We start from the raw sequence: 19,248 nt of genomic DNA, 5'->3' as shown, positions 1-19,248 counted from the left end.
ATCGTGTTCATCAACGATGTCTTGATCTATTCCAATTCGAAAGCCGAACACGCGCAACATCTACGTTTGGTTCTCGAACTACTCCAGGGGAATCAACTCTATGCCAAGTTCTTCAAGTGTGAATTCTGGTTATAGGAGGTTCAGTTCCTGGTCACATTGTAAATAGTCAAGGTATTCACGTTGATCCCGCGAAGATTGAAGCAGCTAAGAGCTGGATTACACCAAAGAACCCGTCTGAAGTCCGTTCTTTCCTCGGATTAGCGGGCTATTATCGACGATTTATCGAAGGATTCTCAAAGATCACTATGCCGCTTATCGCTCTCACGCATAAAGACAAGCCTTTTGTTTGGGGAACTGAACAAGAGTCTGCTTTCCAAACCCTCAACACATGCTCTGCAATGCTCCTGTTCTCACATTGCCCGATGGAAACGACGGTTTCATTGTCTATTGTGATGCTTCCAAACTTGGTCTTGGTTGTGTTCTTACGCAGCGGGACAAGGTTATAGCTTACGTATCTCGTCAGCTCAAAATCCACGAGAAGAACTATACAACCCATGATCTCGAGCTAGGCGCGGTTGTTTTTGCGTTAAAGATTTGGCGACACTACCTGTATGGTACCAAGTGTACGATCTTCACCGATCATAGGAGCCTACAACATATCTTTGATCAGAAAGAACTTAATATGCGTCAACGCCGATGGCTAGAACTCCTCAACAATTACGACTGTGAGATTCGTTATCACCCAGGCAAAGCCAACGTCGTTGCCGACGCTCTTAGCAGACGGAGTTATTTGCTCAGCATTCGCGATACCCAAGCCCAATATGATCTCAAAACTCTCATCCGCGAAGCCCGGCATGCCTGTTTTAATGAACGCACTTTGAAGAAGGAACGAATCTATCACGATGGAGCCCAGCTAGTAAATAAATCGAATGGGATATTCCACTTCCTGGACCGAATTTGGATCCCTAAACGGACCAATTTGCGATAGATTTTGATGGACGAAGCCCACAAATCCAGGTATTCTATTCATCCCGGTGCCGATAAAATGTACCAGGATCTTCGCTACAAGTCTTGGTGGCCGGGCATGAAAAGGGATATTGCTCTCTACGTTGGGAAGTGCCTGACTTATGCTAGGGTCAAGGCTGAACATCAAAGGCCCTCTGGCTTACTCGAACAACCCCCAATCCCCATGTGGAAGTGGGAGAGTAAAGCTATGGACTTCATAACAAAGCTTCCGCACACGTCATCAGGTCACGACAGCATTTGGGTTGTTGTTGATCGTTTAACCAAATCTGCTCTCTTTTTGCCAATACGGGAAGACTACAAGGTAGAACGATTAGCCCGAATCTACACCAACGAGATCATTTGTAATCATGGGACGCCTCACGACATCATCTCCGACCGTGACGCTCAGTTTACTTCGCGACTGTGGGAAACGTTTCTAGCTGCTCTCGGTACTACGCTTAATCTAAGTACCGCATTCCACCCTCAAACCGACAGTCAGACTGAGAGAACGATCCGTACCCTTGAAGACATGCTCCGTTCGTGTGTCATAGACTTCGGTGGTAATTGGGATACTTACCTGCCGCTAGTCGAATTCTCGTACAACATCAGTTATCATTCCAGCATTTAGATGGCACCATTCGAGGCTTTGTACGGAAGAAGATGTCGATCGCCTGTTGTATGGAACGAGATCAGTTACTCGAAATTAACCGGTCCTGAGCTATTGCAAGAAATGACTGACAAAGTCCTCCAAATTCAAGACAACTTGTTGAAAGCTCGAAGTCGACAGAAAAGTTACGCCGATAGACGACGCAAACCCCTTGAATTTGACGTTGGCGACTACGTACTCCTAAAGGTATCACCTTAGAAGGGTGTGATCCGTTTCAACAAGAAAGGGAAACTAGCGCCTCGATATGTTGGGCCTTTTAAGATTCTAGAAAGGATCGAAAAAGTCTCCTAGAGACTCGAACTACCGGAGGAACTAAGTAATGTCCACCCGACTTTCCATGTGTCAAACCTCCGAAAGTGCCTGGCTGAGCATGAATTAATTATACCTCTCGATGACCTCCAATTAAACAAAACACTACACTTCATGGAGAAACCCGTCGAAATCATGGATCGCCAAACCAAGCAGCTCAGACGCTCGCGCATTCCTATCGTGAAAGTCCGGTGGGAAGGCAAACGAGGCGTAGAGTTCATTTGGGAACTCGAAAGCGACATGAAGACGAAATACCCACAATTGTTTGTTACGGCTTCGGTCTAATTTCGGGACGAAATTCCCTCAACTAGGTGAGGCTGTAACACCCCAGTGTTTCAAAAGTCAAAGTCAAAGTCAAGATTGAAGTCAAAGGAAGAAAAGATTGCTAATTGCAATCTGTCTCTCCTGGCTCAATTCTTGTTTTGACTTCTTTGACCATAGTTAGTCTATTTTATGTTTTACGTTAGTTGTATTATGTGGGGTAATGAATTATAATCGCAATAAACGACAATAATCAATGTATACTTATCGCTATGAATCGCCTTACTACCGTGAACAATAGGAAGTAACAATGCGATAAAGTCAATTAAACGATTATCGAACTAATCAAATCAACATCGCGCTCGCAACTCGAATTCGCATTTTGGTGATTGTTATACGTGTGTGTGTGCCTTATGTGTTACTTGTGTATGTTTATTTATGTTATATGTGGTGATCAACCGAATCGTAATAAACTCAATCGCAATCGAATCGCAAACGCTAAATGAATACGAAATAAAGATAATTGTATGTTGATATAGCATGATAATTGGTGGAGTAGAGATAGTGCAAGATATGAGTAGTTGGGATTAAAAGTAATTTGACTAGGAAACCCTATCGCATCGCAACGCTCGCAATAAAAATCGAAACAGCAAAACTCGTCACACCGAACACTCGAACCAGGCGACCGATCGATCAGGCAACCAGCTGATCGACCAGCCGTCCGCTCGGACTGTCGTCCGATTGGACAGGCTGTCCGATCGAGCTGCCAGGTCGAACGGCCAGCCCCTTTCCTCTTTTGGAACTCTATAAATACCCCATGTCACTTTCTTTCTTTCCACTTTTGGAAACTCTCTGACCGAACAGCTCGTGCTCCTCACCTTTTCCTCGATTTCTCTCAATTCCCGTAAGATCTCGTCCTAAATCTTGTACTTTCTTGATCTATACGCACTCCTACACCTTTTTATCTTTTGAGTCTTAACTTTTAACCTTGAAATCACCAAGATTCAAGGTGTTCTAGGATGACGTCATCATGTGTTCTTGAAGAACTTAATGTTTTGACCTCAATCCACCAAGAACAACTTAGATCTAACCGATTTCCACATAAACAAACAAAGATCTTTCATAGATCTAAACATATTCACGGTGAAAAGGATTGAGAGAATGTTTTCCAACTTTCTTTCAACTCTTTTACACTCAATGCACTCAAAACCGATAGAATCGGAGCTGGTACCAACTTCCTACTCATTCTTGTGGTTGTGTTGGTCCAAGATCTGGATTCTATCAACGAGGGTTACCGATTACGGGTTAAACGTGGAACACCGTCTTGAACAGTTAACTGACCGGATTTGGGTGGTTCCTATCCGATCAGGAATACCAAGTATTGACGAGGTTTCTGTTGCTTAATATTATCAAAAACATCTCAATAGAACGAAAAATAATCGAAACAACCAAGTGTCAGATGAACGGAACGACCAGGAAGGAATGTCGTCCGATCGGATCACAATCCGATCGGACTATCATCCGAACGGGTTGTCAACCGATCGATCTGCACCTTGGGTCCCACACTTAAACTATTCACCAACATCTGAGGTTTGATCGTTGAACGAGTTGTTGACCGATCGGACTACCATCCGATCGGGTTAACCGCTCGAACATGTGACTATTAAACTTTAACACTTAAACGATTTTCAACATGTTCAATGCACTAGGAATGTCCCCCGATCGAACTGCTGTCCGATCGAGTGACATCCTGCGGTGAACTTGTTCTCACTAAAGTATCCAACCAATCGGGTTGCCGGCCGATCGAACGACCGTCCGACCAACCTGAAAGGTGGAGATACTTCTATGTTTTCAAAATGCTACAACAAAAACTTCAAAAGTCAAACCATCATACATAAACACATTCTTCTCAAAGGAAGAAACAATCCACTCGAACAGCCATCCGACCGGACTACTGTCCGACCAGACCGCTGTCCGAACGGATTGCCATCCGAGCGACCGGCTGTCTGATCGGACTACCATCCGATCGAACTGTCATTCGACCCACCAACACTTGTTTTCATTTTACACGTCACTTATCATTATGCTATCGAACTATTCAGGCTAACCTTACTCTCAAGCGCTCCCTTCAATCCATCAACCGCTGTGAGTATACTCGATCCCCTTTTCCTTTACGCACTTTTGGGTGTTACATACGTTACTTATTCTAAATCACATCGAACCCACTACGTAATAATTTTAACGCTAACCGTTACCGCATGTTATACGTGACTTAATGAATGCTTGTTTGTTATGTTTACACATGGAATGCTGTCTACCTGCCTTAGCAACGATAGTACTATAGTTTGGACACAGAACCCATTGACACGGGGGTTGTTAAGGACAATTACTTGCATGGATTACAGTGGTGATCATGTATTGCGAACTGCTTTAGGCAGTCAACCCGCAGTCATTGGTATCGATAGGTTCATGTCGATAACTAACATGCTTCGTTTTACTCAGTGTACGTGCTGGTTATGCGTAAACTATTTCAAACTCTATATGCTATTATCAAACATGTATACTCGCCTTTACACTATGTGTATTGACTGTTATTTTAACGTATGTGACAGGTGCTTAAGGTGTCTATTTGCTTGGAAATCAAGGCTAGGAAAGAGTGGTACTTATGAAACCTGAGTTGTCGGTAAGATCTCGTCCTAAATCTTGTACTTTCTTGATCTATACGCACTCCTACACCTTTCTATCTTTTGAATCTTAACTTTTAACCGTGAAATCACCAAGATTCAAGGTGTTCTTGTCATCATGTGTTCTTGAAGAACTTCATGTTTTGACCTCAATCCACCAAGAACAACTTAGATCTAACCGATTTCCACATAAACAAACAAAGATCTTTCATAGATCTAAACATATTCACGGTGAAAAGGATTGAGAGAATGTTTTCCAACTTTCTTTCAACTCTTTTACACTCAATGCACTCAAAACCGATAGAATCGGAGCTGGTACCAACTTCCTACTCATTCTTGTGGTTGTGTTGGTCCAAGATCTGGATTCTATCAACGAGGGTTACCAATTACGGGTTAAACGTGGAACACCGTCTTGAACAGTTAACTGACCGGATTTGGGTGGTTCCTGTCTGATCAAGAATACCAAGTATTGACGAGGTTTCTGTTGCTTAATACGTTATAAAAAACATCTCAATAAAACGACAAACAATCCAAACAACCATCTGATCGGGTTAACCGCTCGAACATGTGACTATTAAACTTTAACACTTAAACGATTTTCAACATGTTTAACGCACTAGGAATGTCACCCGATCGAACTGCTGTCCGATCGAGTGACATCCAGCGGTGAACTTGTTCTCACTAAATTGTCCAACCAATCGGGTTGCCGGCTGATCGAACGACCGTCCGACCGACCTGAAAGGTGGAGATACTTCTATGTTTTCAAAATGCTACAACAAAAACTTTAAAAGTCAAACCATCATACACAAACACATTCTTCTCAAAGGAAGAAACAATCCACTCGAACAACCATCCGACCGGACTACTGTCCGACCAGACCATTGTCCGAACGGATTGCCATCCAAGCGACCGGCTGTCCGATCGGACTACCATCCGATAGAACTGTCATTCGACCCACCAACACTTGTTTTCGTTTTAGGCGTCACTTATCATTATGCTATCGAACTATTCAGGCTAACCCTACTCTCAAGCGCTCCCTTCAATCCATCAACCACTGTGAGTATACTTGATCCCTTTTTGCTTTATGCACTTTTGGATGTTACATACGTTACTTATTCTAAATCATATTGAACACACTACGCAATACTTTTAAACCTAACCGTTACCGCATGTTATACGCGACTTATGAATGCTTGTTTGTTATGTTTACACATGGAATGCTGTCTACCTGCCTTAGCAACGATAGTACTATAGTTTGGACTCAGCACTCGTTCACACGGGGGTTGTTAAGGATAATTACTTGCATGGATTACAGTGGTGATCATGTATTGCGAACTGCTTTAGGCAGTCAACCCGCGGTCATTGGTATCGATAAGTTCATGTCGATAACTAACATGCTTCGTTTTACTCAGTATACGTGCTGGTTAAGCGTAAACTATTTCAAACTCTGTATGCTATTATCAAACTTGTATACTCGCCTTTACACTATGTGTATTGACTGTTATTTTAACGTATGTGACAGGTGCTTAAGGTGTCTATTTGCTTGGAAATCAAGGCTAGGAAAGAGTGGTACTTATGAAACCTGAGTTGTCGGAACAGAACAATTTGCCTAGATTTTGTCTGTAATAATTATTTTATCTTATATGACATGGTATGGGACGTGTTACTTAAAATATTTGGTAAATGTAATTGTTATGGAAACTTCTGGACAATCTGTTTCGCTCAGTGCCGCGCCCCGATGTTTTCGCAATCGGTTGGGGTGTGACACGATATTCTACTAACACTAAACACACATATGGGCAAATGCACCCATTGTGAGCGTAGTATAGCGTTGGTAACATACCGAGGTCGTCCAAGGACACAAGAGCTTTTAGTACCGGTTTATCCTAAACGTCTAATCAAATCAAAATTTTAGAAAAGGTTTTAAACATGAAAAGAAAAAGTAAAAATGCTGAAAAATAAAATAAAATAAAAACAGATAGACAAGATGAATCACTTGGATCCGACTTGCCTTTAGTGTAACCTTTGATGATTTCTGCACTTTTGCACTTTTTAAGAGATTATCTTAGTTATAGTAGTAGGCCCCTCTTTTGGAGGTGACGTTACCCTCGGCTAAGTGGTTTAAGTCAGCAGGGATACAATCCCAAGTAGCCGGGTTAATGTATTAATTGTAGTTTACATATGAGGGGATCAAGCAATTCGCACCCCCGCCATCCAATACCAGTGGGTATTGAAGGAGGTCCTAGTAAGCTTGACCCAGGTCCTTGCAAGATCTATACACTGAACAAGGCAAGAACTTTTCCAAACCATTCCCTTAACCCCCGACCAGGTAGCCAACATATCTCTATATAGACCGTAGAGATATGAATGGTGAAAATCTTTTATTTTATATAGACAGTAAAATAATGCCAAGACACCACAGACAAATGATAAGGAAGTTTCACCTTCAACATAAGAAACTAGTTATTGAAGTCATTAATACAAAACTAAATAAAAAGTGCGAAAAGATTAAAAATCAAAAGTATTACCCTAAATGCTTGTCTTCAACAAGTGATGTAAGAGACTTAGGCAAACATGGCTTTGATTGTCAAGAACTCTTACTATCAATCTTGGATCCCGAGACTACTACACACACTCTATGATGGATGATGGATGATGGTGGTGGATGTGGGTTGTAGTGGTGGTGGAGTGTGGGTGAAGTGAGACAGAGGTGGTTTGCCCAGGGATGCCTTTGAAGTGAACCAAGCATCTCTATTTATAGCCTACACAGACGCCCGGACACGGCCCTGTGTCCATTGGGCACGGCCTCGTGTCCATTCTCTTTCTCTTTCTTCATTAATTGCAATTTGTCTGCATTAGCTCCACACGCCCCCGTGTTCGCTGGGCACGGCCCCGTGTACAGAAGCGTATCTATACTATTAAGATTTGCAAGATTCTGCGAATCTTAGCGTTAACCATGGCCCGTGTGGAGCTGGGCACGCCCCTGTGCTGGGAATAGAAGCTTCTACAACTTTGTCTTTTCTGCAGACACTTGGCCACGACCCCGTGTCCGCTGGGCACGGGGCCGTGGTCAGCCTTCTGTTTCTTTGTTTTTGCTTGGGAAGATGCTGTCGAGGGGTCGGACATGCCACGTTTATTCTTTTTCTTGTATTTAGGTTAGATTTTGCTGCATATTTGTTCCTTTTGTTCATTTATGCTCATTTAATCCTGAAAATACAAAAGGAAGACAAAAGCACACTTTTTCCAACATTAGTACTAAAAAGGGTTAGTTTTATGCCTCAAATGATGTATTTTATATGTTGCATTTTACACACATCTAATACCCCCACACTTGAATCTTTGCTTGTCCTCAAGCAAAACTCTTTATAATGTGGCTTACACTCCCAAATGGAATGGGTAGAAGAGAAGTTTTGGGCTTGTCTTGAGTGTCGGGAATCCAAGATCTTTTATTAGGCTTTATTTTTACGTTATTTACAATCCTATTCGTTATGATTTATTTAGAACGTTTTATAAGAGAAATTACTTATTTGGGCATAACATGCCTCTTTAAAATTCCATTTATATACAAGTTCACATACCTCATGGGAGATCACTCAACACTCGGCCAATGATGTATTTTTGTGAAACACTCGAGACCGGCATCGAACTTACTTCTACCATATGCTTGCCAAGCAATCAATCCTCCTCCTTTTTAACTATAAACCTTTGTAAATATCAAGAGGACTTGGGGAAGGGTTAGGCTTGGATTAAAGGTAGATGGTTTTGGGTTAGTGGTTAGTAAAAAGGGCGAAAAGCGTAAAAAGCAGTGGTCGTCGTAAAACTTTTTGTTTTTGTGACTTTTGTTCAAACAAAACATTTTCAAACAAAGTTTCTTTGAGGAACTTGTATGTTTTATTGCTATACTTCATTTTTTTTATAAGGAGCGTCACAAGAAAACCGAGCTTTTTACTAAAATAAAGGGTTTAAAAATAAAAAGGGTTTTGGTGGGTAAAGGGTTTTTGTTTTGTGGGTTTAGAAATGAAAAGATTTAGGCTCAAAGGGGTTAACTAGGGGGATTTTGGGTAGGTGATAAAAAAGAAATGAAAAATAATGGTGTTGAAAAGAAAAAAGGGTTAGTCCTAATGCCTCCATCATTTACTTACTTGGGTTTAAGTTGGTAAGGACCAGGAATGTATCGTCATGGCAAGTTCTAGAGTCGTAAGAAACCAAGCGACTATTCACACAAGAAACGAAAAATGAGCATTTAATTTAAATATGTATGCTTTTATGCTCAATAAAGGCTCAAAACTCACTTTTTGTGGGAAAAGGGTTTATAATGTGATCGAGTATATATAATCAAATTTTAACTAGATTTGTCATGTCGTTTCATAATTTTCTTATGTTGGTTCTTTTTATCACGACGCTATCGGTTGTAACTTTGTAAAAATATAACCTTTTTACAGCTTGTTATTCCCAAATTAAACCAAGACAAGTAAAAAAAATGAAAAGTTTTTGATTTTTTTTAGGTGATTAGTGGTTCCAATAGAGTTTTGTGTAAGGCTTGTTATTTAGGACTTGCAAAATTCAAGTTTTTAGTATCCCCCCCCCTACACACACTTAAATTACACATTGTCCTCAATGTGTCTCAAAAATAAGTTTTTAGGTTGATTGAATGTGTAAAAAGGTGTTTAAAAACAAAGTTTTGATGTTACTGGGCATCTGGACATGGCCCCGTGGTCAGACTGCCAGTAACGAAAACTTACAAAAGGTGGACATGGGGGCGTGCCTGGTGAACACGACCCCGTGTTGGGCAGAAATTAAACAAACAACAGGTACTGGGCGGTGGACAAGGGGGCGTGTCGGCTGGGCACGGCCCCATGTTGACAATCTGCAATCCTTGAAAACAGGTTTCCGCTTCCTGTTCTGTTTTCCAGGCTTATGTAGCACTAATACTTAGTGCTTCCAAGCCTCGTAGGTACCTGTTTTACTTAAAAATACCACACCAAACAAAATAACCAACATCCTACTTTACCATAAGTTCAACATCCACAACATAAACTAAAAAAAAAAAGAAAAATGCAGGAAATTCAAAGTGTTAACGAAAAAGTAAATTGTTTAACAATGGCACGCAGGCCATGAAATGGTTTGTGAAAGAAAAGGGGTTAACCTGTTAGGACCTTCAACCATGTTACATCACCTTCCACCGCCTCCATCTTAATCCATATCTTCGTCCTCGTCATCTTCTCCTTGGCCTGCCATGTACTCCCGGATGTTGCTGATGTCATACTGCATCTCGGAGATATTCCTCTCCATAACTCTGACTCGGGTGTACGTGTTGCATGCCATATTGTAGGTGTTGCGGGTGCACATGAGGTTTTCCTGCAAGAGATCATGTAAACTTTGGAAATTAGGAAAACCACCTCCTTGAGAGGAGGATTGGCTCGGATCACCATGATGCTGATAATGGAACTGGGGAGGAGGACGGATATGTGGAGCGTGAAGGACGAGAGCTTCTTGAGGGTTCCACGCATGCCCTTGAACCGTCTGAAATCTGACTATCCCGTCATTTGCTTCGTTGATTAAATTCATGGAGCGACATATGACGAGATCCACTTTTCCCGACCATGGGCCCTTCCTGAAGGACCTCGGCATCCTTTGCACAAAATGCTTGAAGAGACGGTGGATCCATCCTCCAAAAAGGATAAGGGTCGGGGGATTGGCGAGTTGGTTCAAGTGCATGTTGCGAAGGAGCAAGTATGGAACATCGAGAGGCACATGGTTGTGAATGCAGTGTAGGACCATCAAATCACGCAGGCCAACAACGCCAGTCCTGTCATGTCTCTGGCAAAGGGGGTTGCTGAGGACCCTATGAATATAGCGGTATAAAGGGTCCCGCAACTGTGTGCTCTTGGTCTGGCTTGGGTTATAGTGTCCTTCCCCAATCTAAGCCCATGCTACTTAGCGTTGGTCTTGTGGGAGTTCACGGAGACCACCAGTGTTCTCCTCATCTCCAGCATCTGCCTCATCATATAACCCAATGATAGCCCCAAATTGTGCAATCGATATTGAGAACATTTCCCCTACACAACGAAATTCCACCCCCTCATTGTCAAATGGCTCTGCTTTTGCGTTGAAGGCAAACGTGCTATAAAACTCCATGTTACACTCGTGCACGAAGTGGAGGCGAGTGCAAAGAGCTGCTCTTAGTGGACCAGTAACAAGGTTGCAGAAGCGGTCGATTTGGCCTGCTACTTCTAGAGTATCCAAGCAAACTTGTCAGGGGTTTTCTTCGGGCCTTGTCTTGAGAATCTCAAACCGTGCTTGAGCAGCCCACTCATTCGGGTTGAACCAAGTAAACTTCTTGGCCATCTAAAAGAAAACACCAAACAATTAGCACGAAACAGTAAAATTTTCGAAGAAAACTGAAAACAGTCAGCTGGACACGGCCCCGTGTTCAGTGGACACGCCCCATATTCGCCAGAAATCAGTTGGACACGCCCCCGTGCTCGCTGAGCACGATCCCATGCTCAGACGTCTGTTTCCCAAAAACTCAATTTTTTGACCCGGTCCCGAAAACTTGAAAATTTTTGGTTGAGTAGGGGTGGTTTTCCCTGAAAATGAAACCCCAAATGCTTTTTTTACAAAAACAAACTGTTTACCCCATCAATTTCATCTTTTTTTGGTTCAAAAACAAGGGTTTGAGGTTTTTGTTTGAAATCAGACAAATCTACAAACAATTCAAGTTGATTTACTTCCTATAACATGCATCTACACTAATACTAACAGATCTAAGCAAAAATTTGGGGTTAGATTCGGTTCAAGTTGAAGAACTCTAGATTTTTCCCAAATTTTTGATGTTATACTACATGCAAGTGATAAATCTAACTAATTATGATGATAGAATCGTACCTTGATGTTGTTGGAAGTCGGAAAAACGTGGAAATCTGTAGAAATTTCCGGTGGAACCAGAGAGTTTGCGGGGAAACGGGTCGTGTGGAAGTGAAGAAATGACTAGAAAAGGGGTTTTTATCCCGAAAGTTACGCGGACACGACCCCGTGCTCAGCTGAGCACGGCCCCGTGGGTGGGCAATTTTAAATTTTTTCTAAGTGCACGTGTGAGTGACCTGTTTCCCGAAACTTAGTTTTAGAAATCTTACCGATTTAGAAGCTTTCCCATCATTCGTCACTTACAAGGTATGATGTTGATGCTCAAACCTTTGTTTAATCTTCGGCTGCTTGTATCGAGTTTTCCTCCTCTTCATCCTCAATAAATCCTTGATAGAGCTTTAGCCGTTGGCCATTGACTTTGAATGGGATTCCATTTCGAGATTTAATTTCAATTGCACCGTGTGGAAAAATATGGGTGATGGAAAAAGGTCCCGACCACCTAGACTTTAATTTACCAGGAAATAATCGAAGTCGTGAATTAAACAATAGAACTTGATCTCCAACCCGAAATTCATTTAGTTTAATGTGTTTATCATGCAGATTTTTCATTTATCCTTATAAATTTCGGAGTTGGAGTATGCGTGATTCCTTAATTCATCTAATTCATTTAATTGACAAAATCGATTTTTACCGGCCATTTCTAAGTCTAAGTTTACGTTTTTAATTGCCCAGTAGGCTTTGTGTGCTATCTCTACCGGCAAATGACAACTTTTTCCATAGACAAGCTTATATGGGGTTGTACCTATTGTTGTTTTATATGCAGTTCGAAAAGCCCATAAAGCATCGTCTAATTTATCAACCCATTCCTTTTTATTTAATCCTATGGTTTTTTCAAGTATTCTTTTTAAACCTCGATTAGTCACTTCGGCTTGTCCGTTTGTTTGAGGGTGATATGCTGTTGAGACCCGGTGATAGACCCCATACCTTGTTAAAAAAATTTCAAGTTGATGGTTACAAAAATGGGTACCTCTATCACTTATTAAAGATTTTGGAGTTCCAAAACAAGAAAATAAGCGTTTCAGGAATCTTACCATAACTCTTCCATTGTTTGTTGGAAGCGTTTCAGCCTCGGCCCATTTAGACAAGTAATCCACTGCCACAAGTATATATTTGTTTCCTTTTGACGGTGAGAAGGGTCCCATAAAGTCGAGTCCCCACACATCAAAAATTTGACAAACAAGAATGCCATTTTGTGGCATTTCATTTTTTGAAGAAATATTACCTGATCTTTGGCAAGCGTCACATGTCTTGATAAGACTTTGGGCGTCTTTGTAAATGGTTGGCCAATAAAATCCTGAATCAAATACCTTTCATGCGGTACTAGCGGCACCATGATATCCTCCGTATGGAACTTCATGACAATGGCAGAGAATTCTTCTTGCTTCACTACCATGTACGCATCGACGGATAAGTTGGTCTGCACACATTTTGAAAAGATAAGGATCTTCCCAAAAATAATGCTTTACATCGGCAAAGAATTTTTGTTCTTTGATGATGTGGCCATCCTTTTGCGACTATACCACTAGCTAAGTAGTTAGCATAGTCGGCGTACTATGGCTCTTCTCGGTATTCCACCATTTCTAGGGACTCCGTTGGGAATTTTTCATTGATTAGCTCATCCCTAGTTGCCTCCAAAGCTGGATCTTCCAAGCGGGAAAGATGATCTGCAGCGGTGTTTTCTGCTCCTCTTTTGTCTTTTTTTTCAATGTCAAATTCTTGGAGGAGTAGAATCCATCTAATTAAACGCGGTTTAGCATCCTGTTTCTTAAAGAGATATCGAATGGCTGCATGGTCTGTATAAACTATCGTTTTAGAAAGAACAAGATAAGAACGAAATTTATCAAAAGCAAATACTATAGCTGGTAATTCTTTTTCTGTTGTTGTGTAATTTTCTTGTGCATCGTTAAGTGTTTTACTAGCGTAATATATTGGGTGAAAATTCTTATCTTTTCATTGTCCTAAGACGGCTCCAACTACAAAGTCACTTGAATCACACATGATTTCGAAAGGTAATTTCCAATCAGGCGCTATCATGATAGGTGCATTGACTAACATTTCTTTTAGTGTTAGAAACGCTTGGTTGCAATCCTTGTCAAAGATGAAAGGGGCATCTTTTTCAAGTAATTTTGTTAGAGGTCTTAAGATTTTTGAAAAGTCTTTGATAAATCGTCTATAAAATCCGGCATGCCCAAGGAAACTTCTGATAGCTCTAACGGAGGATGGGGGTGGTAATCGAGAAATAGTGTCTATTTTTGCTCGATCAACCTCCATTCCTTCGCTTGAGATTTTGTGACCGAGTACTATTCCCTCCGTTACCATGAAATGACATTTTTCCCAGTTAAGGGCGAGGTTAGTTTCCTCACATCAGGATAGCATTCGTTCAAGGTTATCGAGGCATTGGTCGTGTGAATCTCCAAAGATAGAAAAGTCGTCCATGAAGACTTCCATTGTCTTTTCTATCATATCATGGAAGATGACCACCATGCAACGTTGAAAAGTTGCGGCGGCATTACATAGACCAAAAGGCATGCGTCGATAAGCAAAAGTTCCGTAGGGACATGTGAATGTTGTCTTTTCTTGGTTTTCGGGTGCTATCGGTATTGAAAGTAACCTAAAAAACCATCTAAGAAACAATAAAATTTGTGACCGGATAATCTTTCTAACATTTGATCAATAAAAGGTAAAGGAAAGTGATCTTTCTTTCTTGCCTCATTTAATCGATGATAATCTATACATACTCTCCATCCTGTGACGGTTCTTGTTGGTATTAATTCATTTTTCTCGTTAGTTACTACCCTCATACCTCCTTTCTTAGGAACTACTTGGACGGGACTTACCCAAGGACTATTAGAGATTGGGTAAATGAGTCTGGCGTCAAGTAATTTGATGACTTCATTTTTAACCACTTCTTGGACGTTTGGATTTACTCTACGTTGTGGTTGTATCACCGATTTATAGTCATCATTCATTAAAATTTTGTGCGTGCACGTGGAAGGACTTATTCCTTTAATATCTACAAGCTTCCAAGCGATCGCGTTTTTGTGTCTTTTCAAAAGTGTGATTAATTTTTCTTTTTCTACACTAGTTAATTTTGATGAAATAATTACAGGTAATTTACCATCTTTGTCGAGAAAAGCATATTCCAAACATTTTGGAAGTTCCTTGAGCTCAAGAGGTGGGTCTTTAGGAGACTCCTTTTTTGGTTGCTCATTTTGATCAAGAATCAAAAAGGTTTGTTCAATGGCGACCTCTTCTTCAACAAAGTGGTCAATTTCCTCTCTTGTATCGGGTGGTTCATCTTCATCTTCAATTAGGGGGTCATCATTGCCGAATGGATATTTTATTGAACGCTCAAGATCGACACTTTTTTTAATGCCCCTAATTGAATGAGTAGATTGTTATACTTTTGATTTTTCAAAGCTTCGTGGGTCTTTACAAAAGGTCGTCCCAACACTAGTGGAGCGTCATCAAGGATGACGAAGTCGGTTGGGATTACTATTTGATTTGTTTGGACTAACACATCTTCAACTATCCCTATTGACTTTATTGTTTTCCGATTAGTTAGAAAAATGGGTATTTTAAGTGGAGAAAAATCACCAATACTTAATTTTTCGAAAATGTAGTTTGACATTATATTAACACAAAGATCTTTATCAATTGTAATATTACTATTAAAGGAATTTTGAAAAAAAACATGGAACCGGTGTAATGTTAATTTCAAATGGATCTTCTTTTATTAGCGTAGTTTAATCATTTGTTAACTTAATGCTTACCGTTTTGTCAATTTTAGTGTTAGTGTTTAACTCTTTTAAAAACTTAGCATGAGTGGGTACTAAACAATGATTTTCGAAAGAAGGTGACAAGAGATTAATTTCTTTAAAATTAGACGCTTCTTGAATTTTAACGTTAACGGACTCACCTTTTTCGTTGTTTAACTCATGTGTCGACTTTTCACTTACTTGTTCTTCCATTTTTACCTTTTCAACTATCTCTTCTTTATTATTTGTTAATTCTTCCTTTGCACGGGATTCCTCTTCCCTTGCGTGGGCTTCTTTTATATAGCAATCGATAGTTTTAAGGTGTTCTATTATCTTATCGGCTATAGGTGTGATAGAATAAGGATCCTCAAAGCTTGAATTCGGAAGTTCGATCCTTGGTTCCTCATGATACTCATATGAGGTAGATGGTTCACACCATTGTTCCTCATTGTAAGTATATGATGGATAAGGGTCGTAACTTTGTTCTTCATAATACTCATATGAGGTGGGTTGTTCACGCCATGGTTCCTCATAGTAGTTGTATGAAGGTGGAGGCTCATATATTGGTTCTTCAAAGTATGAGTATGAAGGCTCATACCTTGGTTCATCAAAATATGAGTATGAGGGAGAAGGTTCATACCTTGGGTCTTCATAGGATGTATATGAAGTGGATGGCTCGTACCTGGGTTCCTCATAGTAGTTGTATGAAGTGGATGGTTCAAAGAGGTCACAATATTGTACCGAGTGAGGGTTACCACAAATGGTGTAATAGTCTTCCCTATAATCATCCTCCTCATAGTGGTAGTTGTAATCTCCAGAGTATTGATCCATAAGAATCACTCAGCAGACCACAACAGAGTCTCGGGACCAGTAAACAAAAATAAAAACGGAAACAGAGGCTGGACACGGCCCCGTGTTCAGGGAGCACAGCCCCGTGTTCAGGTTCTGTATCTAGGCATTTTAATAAAAATAATTGGTTTTGTGCAGCAAGGGGGCGTGTTCAGCGAACACGACCCCGTGTTCAGACTCTGTATCTGGGAGTTTAATAAAAATTGTGCAGCACAGGGGCGTGTTCAGTGAGCACGACCCCGTGTTCAGTCTACTGTAATGCAAAAACTACCTAAAAATGAAAAAAAAATGTGTGCGCGTTTTAAAAAGGTTTTGAAAAACTGATTAGGCCGTCGATTTTAAGCTTTCTTAAAATCCTTGTGTCCCCGGCAACGGCGCCAAAAACTTGATGCGTGTGTAGCGTGATATATTTTTATTAATATTTTAAGCCCTTTTTAAAACTTTAATCAAGTTTTAAATTTATAAAACACGATATTCTACTAACACTAAACACACATATGAGCAAGTGCACCCATCGTGAGCGTAGTGTAGCGTTGGTAAGATACCGAGGTCGTCCAAGGACACAAGAGCTTTTAGTACCGGTTTATCCTCAACGTCTAATCAAATTAATATTTTAGAAAAGGTTTTAAACATGAAAATAAAAACTAAAAATGCTAAAAAATAAAATAAAATAAAAATAGATAGACAAGGTGAATCACTTGGATCTGACTTGCCTTTAGTGTAACCTTTGATGATTTCCGCACTTTTGCACTTTTTAAGAGATTATCTTAGTTATAGTAGTAGGCCCCTCTTTTGAATGTGACGTTACCCTCAACCCAGTAGTTTGAGTCAGCAAGGATACAATCCTAAAGGGTCGGAATATTGAAAGATAATTAATTAAGTTATTAATGCATAATGTGGTAGGCCCATCTTTTGAAGGTGATGTTACATATGAGGGGATCAAGCCATTCGCACCCCCGCCATCCAATACCAGTGGGTATTGAAGGAGGTCCTAGCAAGCTTGACCTAGGTCCTTGCAGGATCTATACATTGAACAAGGCAAGAACCTTACCAAATCATTCCCTTAACTCCCGACCAGGTAGCCAACATATCTCTATATAGACCGGAGAGATATGAATGGTGAAAATCTTTTATTTTATATAGACAGTAAAATAATGCCAAGACACCACGGACAAATGATAAGGAAGTTTCACCTTCAACATAAGAAACTAGTTATTAAAGTCATTAATACAAAACCAAATAAAAAGTGCGAAAAGATTAAAAATCAAAAGTATTACACTAAATGCTTGTCTTCACCAAATGATGTAAGAGACTTAGGCAAACATGGCCTTTGATTGTCAAGAACTCTTACTATCAATCTTGGATCCCGAGACTACTCTACACACTCTATGATGGATGATGGTGGTGGATGTGGGTTGTAGTGGTGGTGGAGTGTGGGTGAAGTGAGAAAGAGGTGGTTTGCCAAGGGATGCCTTTGAAGTGAACCAAGCACCTCTATTTATAGCCTGCACAGACGCCCGGACACGGCCCCGTGTCCATTCTCTATCTCTTTCTCCATTAGTTGCAATTTGTCTGCATTAGCTCCATACACCCCCCCGTGTCCGCTGGGCACGGCCCCGTGTGCAGAAGCATATCTGTACTATCAAGATTTGCAAGATTTTGCGAATCTTAGTGTTGACCACGGCCCGTGTGGAGCTGGGCACACCCCCGTGCTGGGAATAGAAGCTTCTACAACTTTGTCCTTTCTGCAGACACTTGGCCACGCCCCCGTGTCCGCTGGGCATGGGGCCGTGGTCAGCCTTCTGTTTCTTTGGTTTTGCTTGGGAAGATGCTGTCGAGGGGTCAGGCATGCCACGTTTATTCCTTTTATTGTATTTAGGTTAGATTTTGCTACATATTTGTTCCTTTTGTTCATTTATGCTCATTTAATCCTGAAAATAGAAAAGAAAGACAAAATCACACTTTTTCCAACATTAATACTAAAAAAGGGGTTAGTTTTATACCTCAATTGATGTATTTTATATGTTGCATTTTACACACATCAATTTACACTAAAAATAAAAAACCAAATGGGTTCCTGGGAACCCGATGTTTATACATAAGTCCGTCCCAGAACATAATAAAGACGTAAATTTTATATTAAATTTCCATTAGCGTTAACCCTAAAGAAATCCATAATTACAATTCCAAACTCATAAACATATTTCACATCAGGAATCATAGTTTCCAATTTTATGTTTCAAAGACTAACATCAAAATTCACTAATCATAGATCTATACATGATTAAAAATTCGAAGTTTTAAATGTGTAATGCCTAAATAATATTATATAACATAATCATCTAACAAGTTTCAACAAATCAAGCAACAACTTTAGCAAATTGAGAAAAAAAATGTTGAAAAAACACATGAGAAGATAGTTAGAGAGATATGATGGATAGAGTGGTGGACTATAGTTAGCGAAGACAGAGTGCTAAACTGGACGACGGTCCACTCCTGCTTGCACCCATATTTAAAAAGATGTGCTTTTCAATGGACCATGTGTGTTTTCCATGGAACAGAAGCTAGTGGGCTTGGGCTACCCAGTGCTGTCTACAGTCATGGGCGTATGGAGTCACCTTTTACCATTGGGTTACCCCGGGTAGCCGGGCTTTTATTCCATTGGCTTTGGTTGTGAAAGTTTGCGGGCAAATAAGTAATCACATTAAGATACAACACCACGTGTATGTTTGGACGCATCATTTTAAAATAATAGTGCATTTTAATGTTAACAATGCAACCTTTTTAA

This window comes from Helianthus annuus, chromosome 14 (genome assembly GCF_002127325.2).
Source record: "Helianthus annuus cultivar XRQ/B chromosome 14, HanXRQr2.0-SUNRISE, whole genome shotgun sequence".
Lineage (NCBI taxonomy): Eukaryota > Viridiplantae > Streptophyta > Magnoliopsida > Asterales > Asteraceae > Helianthus > Helianthus annuus.
Note: the sequence above shows the minus strand (reverse complement) of the source record.